The sequence below is a fragment of the Protopterus annectens genome, chromosome 2.part1 (genome assembly GCF_019279795.1).
Source record: "Protopterus annectens isolate FY-2018-M chromosome 2.part1, PAN1.0, whole genome shotgun sequence".
NCBI lineage: Eukaryota > Metazoa > Chordata > Ceratodontiformes > Protopteridae > Protopterus > Protopterus annectens.
In genome coordinates, this window is record NC_056729.1 from 98,457,455 (window position 1) to 98,480,432 (window position 22,978).

The following is a 22,978-nucleotide window of genomic DNA, read 5'->3' on the forward strand; positions in this document are numbered from 1 at the left end:
CGGCAAATGAGATCTGGGGGTTGGAAGACGATGGCAGGGTATTATGGGTAAGGGGAGGAGTTTGGAGCTCGGATCTCAAGTTTGGAAAGCTGCCGGCTCGGATCCAGGTCGGATCCGATACCCACAGGTTGCTGATCAAATGAAGTTAACTACGTCAGATCAGTATATCCCTGAAGAGAGAGAGTGAGCTGAATTCTTGGAACTGCTTCTAAAATTAATAAGCCTAAAACTGACTTTCATTCTCTGACTGCAGGAAATTTACTTTCTGAAGCAATAGATTTGCCCTTTAAGTAAAAGGTTTGTTTGTACTGGACTTTAAGCTTCAAAATATATATAAGTATGTATTTATATTTTAAGCTAAAACATTTTTCATATTTACACTGAAAGACAATACATTTCATTTAACTAAACTTAATAAGTGGAGCTCTAAATGTTAAACAAATACTTTCTGCAAATCATATCATTCAATTATAAGTAACACAACTGGTAAATTTAAGGCTATATAAATTAAGAATTAGATTTTATTTGTTCAACTTTACTTAGTATGTGCATTCCTCAGTTAACTGAATGTCAGATCCAAGTAATATCCTAATTAGAAGTGTTAAAGTGCTGGTGATTTTGTTTCCTTTGTTCCTGTGTAACGTATTATATTCACAGGTCATTTATGAAAAAAATAACACTTAAAGAAACTGAAAAACGAAGGCACACAAACTCCAAAAGCAGTACAACGAAGCCAGATACCAGACCTTGGAAGAATACAAAATTTATAAGAATGAAGACAAGCACTTTCATTTCAAGTACAAATGAGATTTCATTTGATCTAACTATCCTATCCTGTAACAGAAATATAGTGATAAATCAGTCACATTTAATTAGACTAATTAAAAACATCTGATGCAATAAAAAACTCAAACGTACAAAACCCAAACAATCTAACCTATCATACAAGAAAGAAATGTCAAAGTTTATAACACTCATCTCAATTGCAGTTCAAGTTTTAAAAGACAGCCAACAGCTGCTAAATCATTCCGACCAGGCCAACCCAGAGCATTAAAATGTAAAATCCAGTACAATTACTGTTTTTCCAAATTTAATGCTTAGGCACCACCCCTAATTTTACAAACTCTTTCAATGACACAAATTTTAAAATAGTGTCCATGATGTTCAACTATATGTCAAAATAGGGCATTTATGGTTTTCTTATTAATCTCATGTACATGTACATCCTGTCCCGCAACTTCTGCTGTCTAGTCAATATAAAAGGCTGAGCATTGTTGGCACAGTACTGCATATACAATACCCTTAGTATTGCAGTTAAATTTACCCTTCATTTTTAAAAGAAAAAATGTTAATATCAAAAAGTTTGCCTGTATGTATATATTTACAAAAAGGACAACATCCACATTTACCCGTAAAAAATGGGTGCCCACTCAATGCTGGGCTATATTCAATCAAGTTCTTAAAATTAAGCCTATTTTTATATATAAATATCGGTTTATCTCCTATTTTTTTCTTTACTGTCTGATCTTCATTTAAAATCACCCAGTTCTTCAAAATAATATTCCTAATGGTATAACTACCACAATTAAAAGAAGTAATAAAGGCCATAGAAACGTTCTGGGTATCAATTAGTTCAGTATGGACAGTAGATTCAGTGGATGTATGTGAAACCTCTTGAAAAATGAAGAGACTCTGTATGAATAGAAGTTTAATGTTCAATGAGAGTTAAAATAGGGGCGAAAAATTATTTTCTCTCTTTTGCACCACTTTATTTCTATGATTATCGATAAACTCCTTTGGATAACCTCTCCTGTAAAACATCCTGCTCAATAAATCACATTCTAATAAAAACTCCTCGAACACTATAACCATGCTGACCTCCCTAACAAATTGTCCTTTTACAACAGATTTTTTTCTGGCTCAGGGAGCTGGAACTATTAAAATGTAAAAACACATTGCAGTATGTGGGTTTTCAATAAATTTTGGAGGTACAGCATCCACAAACAGTCTTTTTCTAATAAGACATCTAAATAATGGATATTATTTTCACCAAGTTCATAGAAAAAATTTAAAAAGGTGGTTGCGTTATTAATATAAATCGATGAAATCCAACATTTTCCTTATTAGTCCTCCAAACAATAAATATATCATCCAAGTATCCTAAGTATACCTCATAAGCCTCAAAACCACTCACTATTTAACAAAAATTGCTGTTCCCATTCTAACATCACAGGATTCACAAATAATCCCCCACAGGCGGCTCCCTTGGACATAAAATTAATTCTCAAATAAAATATAACTATTTTTCAAGATAATTTCTAAAATTTCTTCATATAAATTAAAAGGATCCTGATTCACTCCTTTCCTAAGAAGAAATTCTGTGAACCATAAAAAACCCAGATCATGTGAGATCAAGGAATAAAGATCTTTTACATTAGCAGTCACAAAAGTAAGGAATAATTATAAACCAAGTTATGACACCATTAAAAAAAAAAATCCCAAGAATCAAAACAAAGGTGTTTCTTTGTTCAAAAAAATGTTTTCAGTTTAAAATCAAGAAACTTGGCAAGAGGAACGGAGACAGAATTATGGGGTTCTACAACAGGGCACATGAGTGAGTTGAACAAATCTTTAAGAATTTTAGGAAGACCAAAGATAGGCGGAATAATAGGTTCTCCACAGAGATATTTATACTCGTCCAATGAAATATGCTGTTCCAACAACATATCCTTGAGTTGTAAAAGTATTTTATGATATGAAATATTCAGTTCATTCTTAGAAACTGATTTATAGGCATCCTGAAATAAAAGCTTATAAATGCTATCTAAATAATTTTGTCGGTCCATCGCAACCAGACCACCATCCTTGTCTGGTCGCATAAGTCTAACATTCAGGGATTTAACCCAATCAACAGTTCACATTCCTTTCTAGATAAATTAAATACATAATTAGTATTCCAGTATTTTAAAGCAGGTCTAATATTCAGCTCACAAACCTTATCAAAAAGGGCCAATGTTCTATGAAATGGAGGGTTACATACTCTGTTCATATGCAACTAATTTGGCATATTAGGTATTGAACCAGACCCATGAAAGCAAACAGCCAAGTTTAAGTTCCAAATGAAAAGCTTGCAATCCATTACAGTATAAGCAATGTTCGCCCTACGTGTTGGTACAAGAGATGACCATTTTAAACTTTCACATTTCTTCCTTTTATGATGGGCTAGATTGTTGGGTTTTGAATGTTTTAGGTTTTTAATCACATCAAATGTTTTTAATTAATCTAATTAAATATCATGTGACTGGTTTGTAACAATTTATTTCTGATACAGGAAACAATAGTTAGATCTGATGAAGTCTCATCTGTATTGCATTTGAGACGAAAGCGATTGTCTTCATTCTAATAAATTTTGTATTTTTCCAAGATCTGGGTTCCAGCTTCTTTGCAACACTTAAAGAAAGCTTGAGAACAAAAGACTATTCAGTTCTGTCAGAAGGCTGGCTTCTTGCCTCCTTGCGTTGTCTTGAAGAAAATCTAGGGACAAGTTCATTACTGATGTATGTTTAAACAAAAAGGAGCTTTCTTTTTTTCAAGCACATATGTGAGAAATCTACACAAAATAACACCCTTTTTCTTTTTTTAGAAATGAAGAATTGGTAAAACAAAAGCTTTAGCAATTTTTTTATACTGAGATGTTACATTTAGCATGTTAATATGCATATTAACTGTACACATTAATTAAAATAAGTAAAGTTAGATGTTACTGATTAGAACAGCTTAAAAGATCTAATAAGAATGAGAAACTTAAAAATTAGCTGCTGTGAGTTGTCATTTTCACATGCTGTAGTCAAATTCTGATGTCAAGATGTGAAGCTTAGATCAGAACAGCTAAAATACACATTCAAATTAAACAAGCAGGAATTCTTTCATATATAGTCAATATTGCTTGTAATACTAGAATTAATAAGAACAGTAAATATCTTATAAGTAATATGCAAATGCACAAGGAATTAAATGTTTAATATGCAAGATTAGTAAAAGAACAGTATCAGTAAGTTAAAATACGTACACATACTATATAATCTTTAATAGAGAACTGATGATTTGATTAAATAGCTCTTTGATGGGAATTTGTAGAAATACAAGCTATAAAAAATAAGACAGAATATTAGTGGGAAAATAAGAGAAAAATATATTTAAATAAACTGCTTTTAAGGAAGATGTCTGTTACATATACCTGCATTTTGTAGGCATGTGAATATACAAGTTCTCATATAATTTACATAGAAAATCATATTTGAAAATATGAAAGCTAAAATTTGAAGGATGGTCATGTGAACTTTGAAGTTTTTTTACATGTTGAATGTAACAAGCAGCCTTAGGTCAGCTGGTGCCCTAGGCAAAAGGGCTCCAAGGCACCCCCCACCACACCACCTGGTGCCCCCATCTTGGTCTGCTTACACCAAACAAATACTGGAAAAGCACCCCTGCTAGAGTGGTGCCCTAGGCGGCCGCCTAGTTGGCCTATGCCTAAGGCCGGCTATGTGTATGTTATTAGATTGACCAAATCAAAGCCGAAATCTGGGTGCTTTACTGCTGAATCAGTACATCTATTTTGATAGAAAGTAAAGTATATTATTCAATATGTTTGAATCCAAGCAGGTAGAAAGGGATTTGAAATGAACACACTAACTTGGACTGCAAATATTTTTTTGACTCCATAGAAATAACAAGATATTCTCTTCAACCTCAGTAATGTACATATTTTTATGAAGTAGTTTAATAAGCTAAAGGAATATTTTGATATTTGTGTTAAGATTGTTACACAGTTTTGAGATATAGACACTTGTACTTTAAAAATGAATGAAAAGCTTTTGTTAGAGCTAGATGTGTATCTTTTAGCATAATAAATATATATACAGATATATATATATATATATATATATGTGTGTGTGTGCGCGCGCATTGATTTCCCTTTTGTATTATAGTTTAGTATGATGAGATAACCTATCACCTGTACATTTACAGATGTCTCTCTCTTCAGATCTCACTAACACTTACTTAGAGATTTAGTTGTAATAATGTTGAATGAGTGAATAATTTAGGAGTATGCAATGGGTAATACATACTACTATTATATAAACAGGTATATAGTGCACTATTTGTTGGATTATTTAATATTTGTGATTAAAAGAAGAGGATTATTAAACTTTTATGTAGTAATTGGGGGAAGTTTTAAATGGCAAACTAGATTAATAGTCTCTTATTGATTTGTCTTACATATAATATATTAATGATTTGTTAAGTCACAGTAGCTTTTGGCTGTTTTTTTGATGAATTTTTACATACTGGTAAGTAGAGAGACAGTATAGTAGTTTGTCTATTCGAAAGGCAAACCAGGAACTTTGGTATTCATAGCAGGCCATGTTTTATTAGCAATATATACAGTTATAGCTGTAGACTTGTCTTTGTTTTGTTACTTACAAGTTTTAGTAGTTTAGTTTGTAGAAAGGAAGAATTCAAGAAATGTGGAATGTAAAGCTAGTGTTGGAGGAATGCATTAGATTCTTAGATATAATTCCATTAATGTGATGGATAAATGTGTCATATCTTTTAAAATAAATCTTTTTAAATACACATTATGGATAGGTTTAATCTATTATCTATTAATATAAACGGATTAAATAACGGCAACTAAAGGAAATCATTGAGATATCTACAATTAAATAAAGGAAACATTATATACTTGCAAGTGACTCACTTGATAGAAAAAATGTACAATATTTAAATAACTACCAGAAATGTTATCTGCTTCTTTTAACAAAAAGAGAGGAACTGCTATACTTTGGAGAAAATCTACTGCAATGCCTAAAGTGAGGGAATCCATTAATGATCTCAAAGGAATGTATACATTTGTAATAACTAAATCTAATGGCAAACTTTATACACTAGCTAATTTTTACGGGATCCATGAAATAGGTACAAGAATGGCTAAAAGATCACTTAAACTTACTGCAAAGTCATTGGAAGGGGAGTTTATTTTTAGCAGGGGATTTTAACTGCATATCTAGTATAGAATATACAACTGAATAGAAGAAAGCCAAAATACTGGCATCAGCTAAAGCACTAAATAGATGGTTTAGTAATAATATTAATTGATTTACTAGGAAAAGCAGAAGATAAGTCATTGTTCTTCACTTATTATTCTTAGGCTCATGGAATGCAAACTAGAATTTATAGGATTTGTGCCTTTATAGATTTACTTAATAAAGTGAAATGCTTTAAAAGTATTCCTTGTCCTTTATCCAATCATAATGCACTAAGTGTTAATATATTAATAGATATAAGTATATAAGTGAATTTCAGATTTACAGAATTCCAGTATATATGATAAAAAAGAACAAGTCAACATTTTTTTTTGTTTGAATGATAATGGTCAAGTTAGTAACGTCACGCTATGAGACTCCTTAAAATGCATATTAAAGATAGAATGGGAAGATGGGCTAGCAATAAAATGAAAGAGTAAGATAAATAGTTGTCAGAAATACACGATGAAATACACAGTGATGTTTGAACAACAAAGAAATCAGATACTTAAGTAATTAAAAAAGTAATGACAAAATATCAAACAATTTTAATGCATAAACTGGAGACAGCTTTAGAAAAAAATAAAATTGCATAGTTACGCAATGACTTCAAAAAAATCTACATAAATTAGCTAATAGAAGTAAGATATTAAGCAAAAGGCCAAATCTGTATCTAAAATGCTCCCACTAATAAACTTTAGCCATAGAAGAAATTATTAATATTTTTTAAAAATTCCACGAGGATCTTAATAAAGATAAAAATAATAATCCTAAGGATTGCAAAACTGTCAAGAATGTTAAGAAAAAATGTTAGTAATAAACTTAATGACCAACAAATATCTCCACTGAATAAGCCTATTATTTCTGATAGAAGTTAAAGAAGCTTAAAAAAGGAAAAATGGTAAAAGCTTCCAGGGTTAGATGATTTAAGTATGGAATTATATAATCTGCTTCTGTTAAATATTTAAGAATTACTGAGTGACATTTTCAGGATAATTCAAAGTGACAAAAATAATTCCTCCCTCATGAAAATTTTCTGTAATCTCACCTATACTTAAACAAGGAAAGGATAATAAGTTAGCTTCCTTATACAGACCTATATCATTATTTAATGTAGACTATAAAATATTTACTTCTTTTTGCTCAAGATTATGGGATATAGTAGATAAAGATTAAACAGGATTTATAGTCAATACATTAACATCTTAGATTTCGCAAAAAGAATTAAGAAATTGGCCCAAATAAGCTTAGATATCCAGACAGCTTTCAGTTCTGTAGACTGGAACTACTTGTTTAAAACTTTAGAAGTATTTACATTTCTAGAGCTGTTTACTGGAATATTTAAAAAACTGTACAGACTCCAAACCATTATGCTAAAAAAAGAAGTTAGGTCCTTACCATAACGTTCCATGTGGAGTGTTCATCTCGCCTTTGTTCTTACACATGGGTTCGGAGCCGATCCTCGGCTCCGAGTCGGCCGCTTAGCAAAGCTCTGTATCGAGAAGAAGCTCGATACCAACCTATCTCCCACAATTCCCTCTGCCCTTACCTGAGATCTAGTTTGCAAAACAATACCAGATCCCAACGGGAATGAAAACATACAAACATACATACCAAGGCGTAGCTGAAACTAGCAGTAACAGCAGAGAGAATTCAGAAGCGGGAGAACCAAACCAGACCTCTAAACTGGACGTTCTTCCTGACCTGAGGGTGGGAGGGTGGGAATGTAAGAACAAAGGCGAGATGAACACTCCACATGGAACGTTATGGTAAGGACATAACTTCTTTATGTGAGAGTGTTCAATCTCGCCGTTTGTTCTTACACATGGGTAGCGTCCCTAGCTCTGTGACCCTGAGAGACTCACGGAAGAACGTTCCTGAGCACAGTGGAACCAAAGGTTGCCCTGTCCCTGGAAATCCTATCCACTTTGTAATGAGTGATGAACGTATATGGTTTAGACCAAGTGGCGGCCGCACAAATAGTATCTAAAGGTAGGCGAGCCGCATGAGCCAGGGATGTAGATACTGATCTAGTAGAATGTCCTTTCGGTTTGGCGGGCAAACTCTGATCAGTAGCAGTATAAACAAAAGTAATACAATCAGATAGCCATTTGGAGAGGGTACGCTTTGTCACTGCCATGCCCTTTCTGCCGTCCGCAAAGGCTATAAAAAGTTGGTCTGCTTTTCTGTGATCCTTTGTTCTATCTAAGTAGAATCTGAGTTGTCTATGAACATCCAACTTGTGTAACATATATTCCAGCTTATTGGAATGGTTCTTGAAAAATGTGGGGAGTTCAATGGACTGATTAATGTTGTTGACTGAACAAACCTTGGGAAGAAAGGACGGGTTGGTGCGTAGGGATACCCTATCAGGGTGAAAGATCAAATATGGGTGCTTAATGGAAAGAGCTTGAAGTTCTGACACTCGTCTAGCTGAAGTGATAGCTACTAGAAAGAGAGTTTTCCATGACAAGAACTTTAAAGAACAGGACGAGGCTGGTTCAAAGGGTGGTAGCATTAGTTGGGATAACAGGAGGTTTAGATTCCACGGAGCTCTAGGAAACCTGACTGGTGGTCTAATATGAAAAGACCCTTTCAGAAAAGCCTTACAAAGCCTATGAGTCATAATAGGCGCTCTATTTTCTCCTACATGAAAGTTTGAAATAGCAGCCAATTGAACCCTCAAGGTGGCAGGAGAAGCTCCTTGATGAAATAGTAAGGATAGAAACTCTAAAACTTTGTTTAGTGGGGCTATTAAGGGATCTAAATGTTGTGCAGTTGCCCAGTATACAAAACGCTTCCACTTACTAGTGTAAATTTTTGTAGTGGAAGCTTTATGAGAAGCTACTAGAATATTCTGAACTGCAGGAGAAAGAAGATCAGACCTGGCTAAGAAGGGAAGCGGAGCAGCCAAGCTGCTAGTCTGAGGGACAGAAGCGACGGGTGGGGAGCCCCTGACAAATGGGTCAGTAGATCTGGCTCCGGGTCCAGGATCCAGGGCTCCCGTATTTGGTGTGCTTGAAGAAAGGGAAACCAAATTTGACGAGGCCAGAATGGGGCAATGAGAATCACAGTCCTTTCCAGATTCTTGGCTTTCTGCAGAAATCTTGGTATCAGAGGTATAGGAGGGAAGGCGTACAGGAGACCCGGGGGCCAATCGTGAATCAGAGCGTCCCTGGGAACTTCCCCTGGCGGGGGTAATAGGGCGAAGTAGCTTCTGCATTTGGCGTTCACTGGAGACGCAAACAGATCGCAGCAAGGCTGGCCCCAATTGCGGAATATCATGTCCGCTATGGTCTGTTTGAGGGACCACTCGTGAGATAACAGGATGGCTCTGCTCAACCTGTCCGCTATGACGTTGGATAACCCCGGGATGTGCGTTGCTATCAGAAAGCGACCCGTGGACTCTGCCCATTGCCAAATTCTCATGGCCTCTCTGCACAACTGGTAAGATTTGGTTCCTCCTTGCTTGTTTATGTACCAGACTACGGACATGTTGTCCGTTTGAACTGCAATGGTCCCTAGAGGTAGAAGGGGAGAAAAGTGTTGCAACGCTAGGAACACTGCCCTCATCTCCAGAACATTGATGTGCAGGTTGTACTCTAGATTGGTCCATTCGCCTTGGACTGTCTGTCCCTGAAAGATGCCCCCCCACCCTATCAGGGAAGCGTCCGTGGTCACCGTAGCTGTTGGAGTGGGTAGCACAAACGGTCAGCCGCCAGTGAGAATGCAATTCTGTAGCCACCAAGATAGGTGTGTCTTGCAGATGTTTGTGATGTGAATTTCGTGTGTCAGCGGTAACTGTTGGAACGACCATTGTGCGAACAGCAGCCATTGAAGAACTCTCATGTGCAGTCTTCCCAAGGGTATTGCAATGAGGGAAGCAGACATGAGACCCAAAACTTTTAGAACCAGTTTGGCCGGGGATTACTTGGACAACAGGAGTAGAGATATGTGATTTTGTAGAGGCGCTATTCTTTCTGGGGGAAGTCTTAGAATCAAGCAACGGGTATCCAAATCTGCTCCTATGAATGAGATATGCTGTGACGGTTGTAATGCAGATTTTTCGAAATTTATGGAAATTCCGAGTTGAACACAAAGTTCGAGTGTCTAATCCCTGGCCTGTATCAGTCGACGCTCGGTGGTGGCAGTAAGGAGCCAGTCGTCCAGATACGGAAACACCTGGAATCCTAGGCGTCTCAAGTGAGATGCTACCACTGCCATGCATTTGGTGAAAACCCTGGGGGCTGAGGTTAGACCAAACGGCAGGGCCCGAAACTGAAAGTGACTGGCTCCCAGCCTGAAGCGCAAGTGATCCCTGGACGCTCTGGCCATTTTGATGTGGTAGTATGCGTCCTTGAGATCTATTGAGCACATCCAGTCGTCCTTCTGTAAGAATGGAAGGATCGATTGAAGCGTGACCATCCAGAACTTTTCTTTCTTGACGAAGGTATTGAGATTGCTTAGGTCCAGAATTGGCCTCCAGTCCCCTGTCTTTTTTGGAACTAAAAAGAACCTTGAGTAAGTTCCGAATCCTCTTTGGTCCGCCGGGACTGGCTGGATGACTCTTTTTTTCTAGCAGCTTTGAAATTTCTATAGGTGCAGGTTCTCGCAGATGGGGCGGTACATCTGGGAATCTTTTCTGCGGTAACGGGGGAAATAGAAATGGAATTTTGTAACCTCTGGTAATAATGCTTTTTACCCATTTGTCTGATGTAAGACTTTGCCAGGCCTGAGGGTATAAAGCTAAGCGACCCCCGACTGCCTCCAGAGCAGGACAGTCGGGCCTCCCTTCAGGAGTGCTGGAAAGGTTTCCCAGGGAGCGTATCCCTGTCACCTTGGTTTTGCGGACCCCCTCTGCCGCCAGGGCGACGTCTTCCACTTCTGCCCCCCCCTCTGCCTCTGGAGGGGGCATCACCCTGTGTGCCTGGGAAAGAACCCTGGGGTTTTCAAAACCACATTTTTCCACCTCGTTGCCCTTTGGGGTACGGTCTAGATGGGGTGGAAAAACGGACTCCGACAGCAGACAGAGTCTTTCCCTCTTGCTCACACCGGGTAAGGGTCTCCTTTACTTTGGGGCCAAAGAGAGTGGCACCATCAAATGGGGCGTTAGTAAAGGAAGACTTGAAGGCTTCCGCAAAGGAGCATAAGCGCATCCAGGATTGTCTACGAAAAGCAATCGCTGAAGCCGCAGCCCTACTCGATCCTTCGGCTGCATACGAGATGAGCCTCATGGACGAGTTCACAATTGATGTAAGGGTATTGAGCTGTGCTGTAACCTTTTCCGCGACAGCAGCATCTGTAGTACCCTGGAGGGTATCTCCCAACTCTTTGACTAGATCCCTCTGTAAATGTGTGAAATGTGTCAAATAGTTCAGCGATCGCATGGAAAAAGTCGCTGAACTAAAAATGCGCTTCCCATACCTGTCCATAGTCCTAGAATCTCTGTTAGGCGGATGGACAGATGAGGAAGATTCAGACATCTCCTTTTTAGTGGCAGCTGCCACCACCATAGCGTCCACTGGAACTCCCTTTGTGAGGTATGCCTTGTCTTGAGGGGCCGTAATATATTTATTAGGCTTTCTAGGTACTGGCTCCACTGTGTCAGGTGTCTCCCACGCCCTTCGAGCAATCAAATCCATCAACTCATCGAAGGGCGGAGTGACCCAGGAGGAGGAAGGGCGAGCAGCGAATGCCTTCAGCAAGACTGACTCATCCTCAGAAGCGGGTAGGGCTTGCCAATCACCTCTCTGTTTTAGGATCTCCAGGATGTCAGAAAAGGAGACATCCTCTGAGGGTGATTTTGGGGACCCTTCTGACTCATCCAAGTCAGTGTCCGATGTTAAGGACTCTTGTGGAGAATCCAAGTGCCTCCTCTTACACAATCTTTTCCTCGGGACTTCCTCAGGGGGGGCATCCAATGAAGCCTCCGAGGAAGAGGGGGCTCCCTCTGGGAGCGGCTGAGACACTGGTGCTCGACACTTTTGAGTAGCCGTAGGTGCAGAAGAGGATAACGGGCCTTTATGGGAGGGAGAAGCCGTCTCTGCTGAAGTGGTTGTCTGAGTTGACAACACCTTCCTCATAAGGTCGAAGGCCCCCGGGCCCCGAGTCGAGGAATCCCCCGGTTCCGAAGAAGGTGGAGGGATCCCCAAGGCGGGGGCCGAGGGCATCAACCCCGAGGACGGAGCAGAAGTGATCCGTGCCGAGGCACTGAGAGGGAGAGTCGGAACCGAAATATCGGTTTGACTCTCGGTTCCGGAACCAAGGATAGACCGTCGGCTCCGGGATTCCGGTAATGGATCCGTCGGAGTCGAGGTGAACGGTGCCGACAGAGAAAGACGGCTCCGGCACCGAGGGGTCCACGATCATCAGATCAGCCTCTCCTGGCTCCGAAGGCTGAATAGGCCTCGGAGGAGGAACAGATGGAGATAAAGGAAGGCCTTCAAGTCTCGACACCAACTGGGAGGAGGCTGAGATGGGTTTAGACAAGGCTGTATTCTCCATTAACTTCTGCACCACACGATCTACGTCGGAGTCAGAGACGGGTCTGGAAGAACGAGTCGAAGGAATCGAAGACGGAGCCGACCTCAAAAGCACAGGAGGTGGAAGCTCCGTTACCGGTACCAAGACTTGAGGCTAGGTGACGGACAGGAGTTCGACACTCGGCCCCGAAGTCTGTGGAACCGGTGAACGAACCTTAAATGAAGAGCTTGGAGACGATGACATGGGCTCCGACGTCTTCGACTCCTTCAAGGATTTAGATGCCTGGTCTGATTTATCAAGAGCCTCTTGAAAGGCAGGCTTCAAAAGGCCCCTGTCCATCAGCTTCCTGCGCCTATCTGTCATGACCCTTCCACTGAAAGAATGACAAATAGAGCAGTCTTCTTGCAGATGGAGAGGACCAAGACAGTAGACACAGGAGCTATGGTTATCTGTGACAGACATTTTCTGTCCACATTGGCACCTTTTGAACCCTGACTTTGCTTTTTCAGACATATTTAAGCAAAAAACAGTCAAATCAGACAATTTTGTCAAAGCCTGAACAAACCTGAAAAGCAGTCACAGTCAAAAACACTAAGGATGGTACCGACAGGTTATACTAGTGTTTATTCAACTCTAACAAAGCCAATAGCAATCAAAAAAGGCTATTATGATTCAGTCAAATCCAGTAGAATTAGTGGGTGGGGTAGGCCCTTAGGGAAACCTCACTAAAAATCTATATACTATATATATAGAAAGTTAAGGAACCCCTGACTCACGCACACACACACACACACACACACACACACACACACACACACACACACACACACACACACACACACACTAATAATCTCAAATTCGAAATACTAAAGAGTTTTCTAAGAATCCTAGAAAAAAAGGGTATCTTATCTGCCAGTTGGTCTGAGCTCATCGAAAACGATGCGAACGTTGCAGCGGCAAACTAGATCTGAGGTAAGGGCAGAGGGAATTGTGGGAGATAGGTTGGTCTCGAGCTTCTTCTCGATACAGAGCTTTGCTAAGCGGCCGACTCGGAGCAGAGGATCGGCTCCGAACCCATGTGTAAGAACAAACGGCGAGATTGAACACACTCACATTGGTTCTTAAATTTTTCAAGGATTCACTTCAAACAAAGGCACAAAGCAAGGGTGTCCCTTATCCATAGGTTCATACTAGGCTATCTGCCCAAGGGCATTTATAAGCCTAGCCCATAGTTATTTGGCTTTCGCCACCCCTTTAGTTTTAATAAAACTATGCCTATTATTTTGCTGTGCCTCTGTCAAGCAGTGACACTGAAGTAATCCCTGGGGTATATCTGCGATCCCCCATCCATTGGTCAAGATTTCTCTTGAACAAGGCCAGCGAGGTGCTCTGCCTCACATGTACCGGGATTTTGTTCCACAGCATAGGGAGTCTCTGGGTGATGAATCTGTCCCTCCAGCATGTTCTATTAATAACCGTGTCAAGGTTTAAGTCTCCGCCTTGTGGTTCTGAGGGATCTAGATTTTTTGAGGTGAAGCATATTCATCAAATCAGGGTTTGACATGGCCTTATATGCCAGGCACAGGTCACCTCTGAGCAAGCGGTATGAGACTGAATAGAGCTGGAGTTCTTTCAGTCGGGCAGCATAAGACATATTTTTGAGACCCTTTATCCTTTTGGTGAGGAACTTTTGGGGCCTTTCCAGCTGCTGCAGGTGTCTGGTCAGATACATTCCGAATGGGGCATTGTACTCAATCATAGGTCTAATGAGTGATGAGTACAGGGGGGCGATGACCTCCCTTGATCTAGATGTGAATCCCTTCATGATCAGGTGGGCAATTTAGAAGGTTTTCCTAACTACTTTAGCAACATGAGTGTCAAACGAAAGGCTACTGTCAACCTGGGTCCCCAGATCCCTGATGACTTCCTCTCTACTATTTGCATACTACGATCCTCTCTACTATTTGCATTAGCGATCAAATCCTTAGCTGATAGTATAAGAAGCGATGAAAAATATTGATGGATTCTCAGTTAACAGAGATTGTCAATCTAAAATATAGCTTTTTGCAGATGATATTTTATTAAGTATAGGAGATTTAAATTATTCAATCAAAGAAACAGTTGAAGAAATTGAAAAGTTTCAAGAAGTAACACTGCTGAAATTTAATAATAATAAAACTGAAACTTTAGTGTTAAATCAATTACTAGATGGTAATTTTAAATATAAATATAATTGGGGAAAGAAAAGAACTAAAATATTTAGGAAAAAACTATCAAGATGTGAATAAGATTATTAACAATAACAACAATATGGGTGATGTATACATTAATCATTTTTGATGGCTCCACATTAAATGCTACTTTAGATTTTAAATTGAACACTTTTGTTACATTTTTTTTCCTTTTAGGCAGTGAAAGTCTGATAGTACATACAATATGCATGGGTATAGTCTTTTTTTTTCTTTTTTAAAGGTTGCAATTACTCAAGTGCAGTCTTACACTCTCAGACTAATTGTTTTCTTAGTTAGATGCCAAACTAACAGATCCCCAAATGCCTTAGTGCTTTATTTTTAACATTTATCACTGTACTTCCAGCGTAGCAATTATTTTTATGTTTTTTCATTCTACTTAGGTTTTCAGTTGTATATCTGTACACATGTTCATTCATATTATGATTTGTTTTTGACACACAAACCTAAAGTATTTATTTGATACGAAAGTGATTTATGTTAAAAGTTGTATATTTATTAATTTTTATTCTGGTGGATGTCTACTGGTAGAGCTTTTTGTTAGTCAGTCATTTTTAGTTAGTTTATTAATTAATAAAGTCTCGTCTAGTTGGCTAGCCTATACAAAGTATTAATAAACTGGTCTTAGATTGCAATTTGTCTCTAGCTTTCTAGATTCAGTTTTAGTTTGCAAGGTCTCTGATTACACTATGGTGTTAAGAGGGAAGATGGATTTGGCTAAAGGAATTATTTTAATGCTTTTATTGCTCTTAACAGAACCACCCTCTGTAACTACTCCCTTGCTCCAAACAACCTGATTATATAAAAAAAGAAGTTATGTCTTACCATAACATTCCATCTGTGTTGTAGATCTTTATTCATTCATTACTGATAGGAATTTGGTTCCGTCCTTGGAACTGACACAGCCATTACCAAGCTCGCGCCAGCCAAAAACTCTCAGCTAAGAACTACCCACAATGTCTCTCTCATAGTCTCTTCAGATAGAGTTTGCCCGCCATTACAGTAGAGAAGTAATAATAGTGATAGTAGGAGTCTGTTTGAGCAGATACCTTAACTAATAAGGAAATCCTAAAGTCCACCAGGAGTCCAGGCAGGGGGAAGGAGGGCGGGAAGTAATAAATGAATAAAGATCTACAACACAGATGGAACGTTATGGTAAGACATAACTTCTTTATCTGATGTTGTAAACCTTTATTCATTCCTTACTGTTAGGACCGTGTCCCCAGCTACTTGAGTCTCGGGTGGCCCTAAGGAAGGACATTCCTGAGCACCATAGAACGAAAAGATGCTGGTCCCCTGGAGGCCAAATCCAATTTGTAATGAATAATAAAGGTATGAGGTCTTGCCCAAGTGGGTGTTGCACAGATATCATCCATAGAGGATCTGGAATGAAAAGCCACTGAAGTAGCCATCGATCTAGTAGAGTGAGCCTTTACTTTGGAAGGTAAGGATACTTCGTTCTGATGGTAGAGAAGACAATGGCGTTTGAGAAAGAAGATAAAGTCATTTTGGAAACAGGCTTACCCAATCTGGGTCCTGCAAAGGCCACAAACAACTGATCCATTTTTCTGAAAGATTTAGTTTGTCCAAGAAGAAACGAAGTTGCCTATGAACATAGAGGGTATGCAGAAGATATTCCCCTCTATTTGAATGGTGAGGAAAGAAAATCGGTAGGTCAATAGATTGATTAATGGAAAACCCAGAAATGACCTTGGGGAAAAAAGGAGGGGTAAGTATGTAGGGACACTCTTTCCCTATGAAAAATCAAGTAAGGTCTCCTGACACTCAAGGCCTGCAACTCAGATACTCTTCTCGCTGAGGTAAGGGCTACTAGAAGCAGAGTTTTCCAAGAAAAAAATTTATATCACAGGTGTTAGGAGGCTTGAAGGGAGGACTTGTTAACGACTGAAGCACCAAAGTCAAGTCCCATGGCTCTATAGGAGGCTTGACCGGAGGTTTAATATGTAATACACCTTTCATGAAGGTCTTGCACAGTCGGTGTGACATAACAGATGAATTGTCAATTCCATTATGAAAATTTGTAATAGCTGCTAAATGCACTGTAATTTTCGATGCTGAAGCTCATGCGTGCAATAGGGTAACCAAGTATTGTAGGATCTTCTGAATAGGCATGGAAAAGGGATCTATGTTATGTTCTTTGGCCCATCTGGAGAACCTAGTCCACTTACCAGAATACATTTTTCTGGTGGAAAGTTTGTGCGAAGCCAGAAGAATCTCACGAACAGGGGATGAAATATCAGGTAGCCTTGGCAATCATTGGAAGTGGAGAAACCAAGCTGTGAGCTTGAGGGTGTGGAGATTGGAGTGAATCAGTCCCTGAGGATGAGACAGCAGACCTTGGGATTGATCCAGGATCCACGGGCAGTGAATCAGGTGAGGCCATAGCAAAGGGAACCAGACTTGACAGGGCCAATCAGGGGCAATGTGAATCACTCTGCTTCTCAACCTTTGAGCTTTCTGGAAGAATTTCAGGAGGGGAAACGGGGGAAAGGCATACAGCAGACCCGGGGGCCAATCGTGCGTCAGGGCATCCGTCGGTGATTCCCCCTGAGGAGGGATCAGGGCAAAATAGTTTCTGCATTTGTTGTTTAGGGGAGAAGCAAACAAGTCACAGCACGGTCTGCCCCAAAGGCGGAAGATCTGATCCACTATTATAGGACTGAGGGACCACTTGTGAGGCATCAAAATGTTCCTGCTGAGATTGTCCGCAATAAGATTGGAACTCCCGGGAATGTACGTTGCTATGAGAAAGTGGTTGGAAGCCATCGCCCAATGCCAAGTTCTCATGGCTTCCCGACACAGGGGGTAAGACCTGGTTCCACCTTGTTTGCTGATGTACCAGACAACTGACATGGTGTCCGATTGAAATGCAATGGTCCCGGAAGGAAGGGATGTGTGGAACGCTTGCAATGCTAAGAGAACTGCCCTCAATTCCAGGACATTTATGTGCAAACTGGCATTCATGGGTGACCAGGTGCTTTGGACAGTCTTTATCTGGAAATGCCTCCCCCCAACAGGGAAGTGTCCATGGACACCGTGGCCCTGGGCTGGGGAAGACAGAACGGTCGACCCCAAAGATTTGATTCTGGCTTCATCCACAAAAGCATTTGTTTCTTGCAAAGATTTGTAAGGCGTATCATGTGGTCGAGTGGGCGAGTTAAAATCGACCATTGTGATGAGAGAAGCCACTACAATAGTCTCATGTGCAACCTCACCAGTGGTACTAAGGTAATGGTTGCTGTCAGAGCCCAGTAGTTGTAGTGCAAGGTGTACTGGTACAAATGTTTGCAGAAGGACGACTTGAATCTGGTTTCTTATTTTTGAAAGCCTGTGAGGAGGAAGGGAAGCTTGATAGGACATTGTGTTGAAGATCGCTCCAATGAATTCTAGTGCTCTTGATGGAGACGTGCAATTTGTCCATGTTGATCGTGATACCTAGGCGAAGAGCAAGGCCTTGAGTGTAAGACAGACTGAGAATGAGAAGATTCCTGGACGTGGCGGTAAGGAGCCAATCGTCTAGATATGGAAACACCTGGAATCCTTGTAATCGGAGATGAGCTACTACAACTGCCATGCATTTGGTAAACACTCTGAAGGCTGTCAAGAGAACAAAGGACAGTACCCTGAGCTGATAATGACTGGCTCCCAGCCAGAAGCGGAGAAAACTCCGTGAGCGTTTGTCCATCTTTATGTAGTAATACACATCCTGGAGGTCTATAGAGCCCATCCAGTTGTCCTTCCTCAGAAAGGGGAGCATGGACTGTACCATGACCATCCGGAATTTTTGAGGTTTGACTAATATGTTTAGTAAACTGAGATCCAGGACTGGTCTCCAGTCCCCTGTCTTTTTTGGCACTAAAAGGAACCTCGAGTGAAAGCCGGATCCTCTTTGGTCTGGTGGGACTGGTTGTATGACTTTTTCTTAGCAGCTTTTCAATTTTGAAGGTTATGACCTCCCCTCTGACCGGGTGTGACGTCGAGGATCCGTTTCATATGTCTGGGGATGAGGTCAAAAGGGATAGGATAGCCTCTTGATATTATCCTCTGCACCCACGCATACATTGAGTTGCCAGGCCTGAAGGTGCAAAGAAAATCAAACCGCAACTGCTTCTAGAGGAAAGCAATCGTGCCGCTGTTCAGGAGTGTTGGAAGGGTCTGCCAGAGAAGGAATCTCTAGCGCCCTGGTTACGTGGACCCCCTCTACCCTGAAAGGGGCATCTTCAAATGAGTTGCCCCCTCTGCCCAGGGGGGATTGCTCATCACAAGTGTCATGAAAAGATCCTTGGGACTTCTTGAATCACAATTTTTCCTCCCCACTGAGTCCTGGAGTAGGACTTCTTGGGGGGGGTTGGAAAAATGTATGCCTACAGCAGACAAAGTCTTTTCATCCTTCTCACTAAGTGAAAGTGCGTCTCTTACTTTAGGATCAAAAAGGGAAGATTCGTCAACAGGCGCACTGACAAAGGAAGATTTAAAGGGGTCCACAAAGTCACACAAACGCATCTAAGCATGTCGTCTCATAATGATGCCCGATGCGGCTGCTAGAACTGCCCCCTTGCTAGTGTGAGAAATCAAATGCATTGAGGAGTTTGAAACTGATTCCAAGGTAGCTAGCTGAGAGGCAGTGGTATTCACACACCTCCTCAGGCAGTTTCTCCGCCAAAGAGGCAGACATTTCAGAAATTAGGTCTCTTTGAAGGCGAGTAAAGTGTGCCAGGTAATTCAGTGACCGGATGGCAAAGGTTGTAAGTCCGCATCACCAGTCTGTCCATATCCTGAGACTCCCTGTTCGAGGGATGAACAGTGGAACTATCTTCCACCAGTTCCTTCTTGGTGGCCATCGCCACGACCAAGGAATCAACTACCAGTTGTTTGGACCAATTGGGCTGGTCTTCCAGGGTGGACAAAATTTTATCTGGCCTCTGGGAGACTGGTTCTATGTTGTCCGGGGCCTTCCAGGCATGCTGCACAATGAGTCAAATGAGCTCATCTCTCCTCTGCTACTTTCCTAGACCTATTTAAAGCATTTGACATGATCCCACACAAACAACTTGTCTCTGTCCTCAATAACCTATCCTTCTCACAATCAGTCACCAACTGGTTTCAGAGTTACCTGTCTGACCGCCAACAATCCGTTGTATGGCAGAATGACATCTCCCAAACTACCTGTCTCCATAGGGGTTCCCCCCAAGGATCCATCCTTGGACCCCTACTCTTCTCTGTTTTCACCAATAATCTAGCCTCTGCCACCAAACATACAATACGCAGATGACCCAACCATCATCTGCTCAGCCCAGTCCCTACCCATATTGCAAAAAGTCACACAGGAAGCCTTTTCCTCTGTTGAAACTTGGTTATCCGACGCCCAATTAATATTCAACCCAAACAAAACTAAACTACTCATCTTCCAACCCACCAAACATACTCAAAACAACTCTTACTTTAACATCACAGCAAAAGACAACACCACTATATACCCAACTGAACACAACAAATTGCTAGGAGTGGAAATACACAAACTAAAATTTGACATTCACATATTCATGACCATAAAAAAGTCCACAAAAAAATAGGAGCGGTATACAGAAATAAACAACTTCTCACCAAAGCAGCAAAGATTTAAATAGCAAATTCCCACCTTATCTCAACCCTACTTTATGCCTCTCCAATATATACCAACCTAAGGCAATGCGATCTAAACAAGCTAGAGACCTGCTACAATAAAATCGCCAAATTTGCCACAGGGGGCATCCTACCATAGTCACCACTGTCTCTCACTTGCTAAACTGGGCTGGCTTGAACTCCCTCACCTCCTTCAATGGTATCAACTCTCACTCGCCCGCAAACTAGTAAATCATCCACTAAATGTCCCATCCCTCCAGAATCTACTCCAACCCTATCGCACCACCAGACCACTAAGATCCAGCAACAAAAATCACTTGCAGATCACTAAAGCCAATAACTCTGCTGGTGAAGCACTATTCTCTTGCGCCATAGCCAAATTATGGAACTCCCTCCCACCCACAATTACCTCCATACCATCATGCACCCACTTCAAAACATTACTAAAAGCGCACCTAAAAACATGCTGGCTATGCCCTTGCAACTCCAACTCTAATATCACCCACCCCATCCAACCACTACCTTTCTTTCCACTCCACTAACTACCTTGATTACAGCAGGCTCAGTACTAACTTATTATACAGCAGGAACTTCTTATTGTAACATTTGTTAATGTCTGTTATGTACTTCACAGATAAAGATTATAGTTGTCTACTGATGTACTATGCTCTTCATCTGTAAATGTGTTGTAAGTAATTGCTATGTAAATTGTTAATTGCTATGTAATCCAATGTAACTTGTGTCTGTTTATTTTAACTGTGGAGCTTTTCTCCCCGGGCCTCTGCTGAAAATGGACCTACGTCCAGTCGGACACTCCCATTCAACAAATATAAATAAATAAATAAATATGAATATACGAATGCAATTATTGAAGGTAGCTGAACTACAAAGGAAGCTTGTCCAAGTTATACAAGTTAATTATAAATAACAATTTTGATGCAAAATTCCGGATTTTTTTAGATAGTAGTGGATTGCGTGACTCAACAAGGTAAGAATAAAACTTTGTTACTTAAATCAGTTAGCCAAACTTCAAGTTTATATTGGAAAGTTTTTATGTGGCAATATATATATATATATATATATATATATATATATATATATATATATATAGATAGATATATATATATATATATATAGATGGAATGTTGGTTACTCCCTATAAAATCTCTAAATTTAGTGAAATGACTTCTTCAGTTTGTTGGGAGATGTAGTAAAGATATAAAAGCTGACGGGATACACGTTTATGATTGCAAAAATAAATGTATATTGCGAAGAGGATGTTTTTTAAGGGGTAATGATATGATCAGTTTTCTTTAACTAGATCAGTGATACTGATGAATGTTCCACTTCCTGTATCTGTAAAAGGCAGAGAGCAAAAAATGTTTTGGGCTTTCTTGGCAGTTGCTAGAAAAGCTTTACAAAAAACTGGAAATCAAATTAAGTTCCTACGTTCAAAGAATTTTTAAATTTAACAGCAATAATATGTAAAACTGACAAAAAAATGATCAGAATAAGCTCTCTAAATCATATTAAGACTTTTAGAGGTTGGGATAACATTGGCATGTTGCTATACTGAAATACCAAGACTCAATATGTTAACCTTGTAAGATTACCTTGATAATTCAATGTTATTTCTATCATTCTATAATATGTGGTATTGAATGTCTTCCTTTCTGTGCATATACTGTAAATATGTTAAATTAATAAAAAAATTCAAATTAAAAAAATTTCCTGGCTCTGCTCCTGCTCGGCACCATGCTAGTCCCATTCCATTTTCCTTTTACCTCCCATGTCCATCAACCACACTTTTAGATGTCACCCTATTTTCTTGCAGCCATAATCTCCCTTCGCTTTTTGCAGCTATAATTAATTTAATTTTTCTGGCCTACTATCCCTTCTCCACTTTCTTACTACCATTTCCTGTTTCACTACTGAAAACTGTACTTATGCGTCAAAATACAAACTACATATCCTTCAGAAACTCATTTGTAACTTGTAAGGTGTCTCATTCTCTTCTCATGTATACACATACTTTATTGCCCAGTCTCCACACTCTTATGTCTAACACTGTCAACTTATTAACAATCCTGTGCGCAACCAACCTCTTTTCATTTATTTGAATTCATATATTTCACTACTTGTCTCACCTTTGCTTCCAGCTCTCTTTTAACTCTTCTAATTTAAGCAAACGAAGCTTGGTTCTCTCACTAAGCAATCTTACTACTTCTTTGCTTACTCAGTAGTACATTGAATTATATTATACATGTAAAAATGACAACCTTTACAAGTCTGTTATATTATATTCTACTGGAAAAAATAATTCATATTAAATGTTTAAATTTGCTATAATCTACTGTTTTGCTTTCATGTAATAAGTTGGAGATTTTTTTCCATGGCTTCTGCTTAAAATGGGTTATTGCCATGTTGGACTTTCTCAGTAAACAAATGTCAATAAATAAATAAAGGCATACTGCAGTTATACAAAACAGTCTCTCCCTTTACTACCAGTTACGCAAA

General features: G+C 39.8%; 1 protein-coding gene across 3 annotated transcripts in view; it reads right to left on the reverse strand.

The window, feature by feature from the left end:
* Positions 1 to 22,978, reverse strand: part of PPID (peptidylprolyl isomerase D) — a 779,435-nt gene that overhangs the window by 125,096 nt on the left and 631,361 nt on the right. The gene's annotated exons all lie outside the window — the stretch shown is intronic.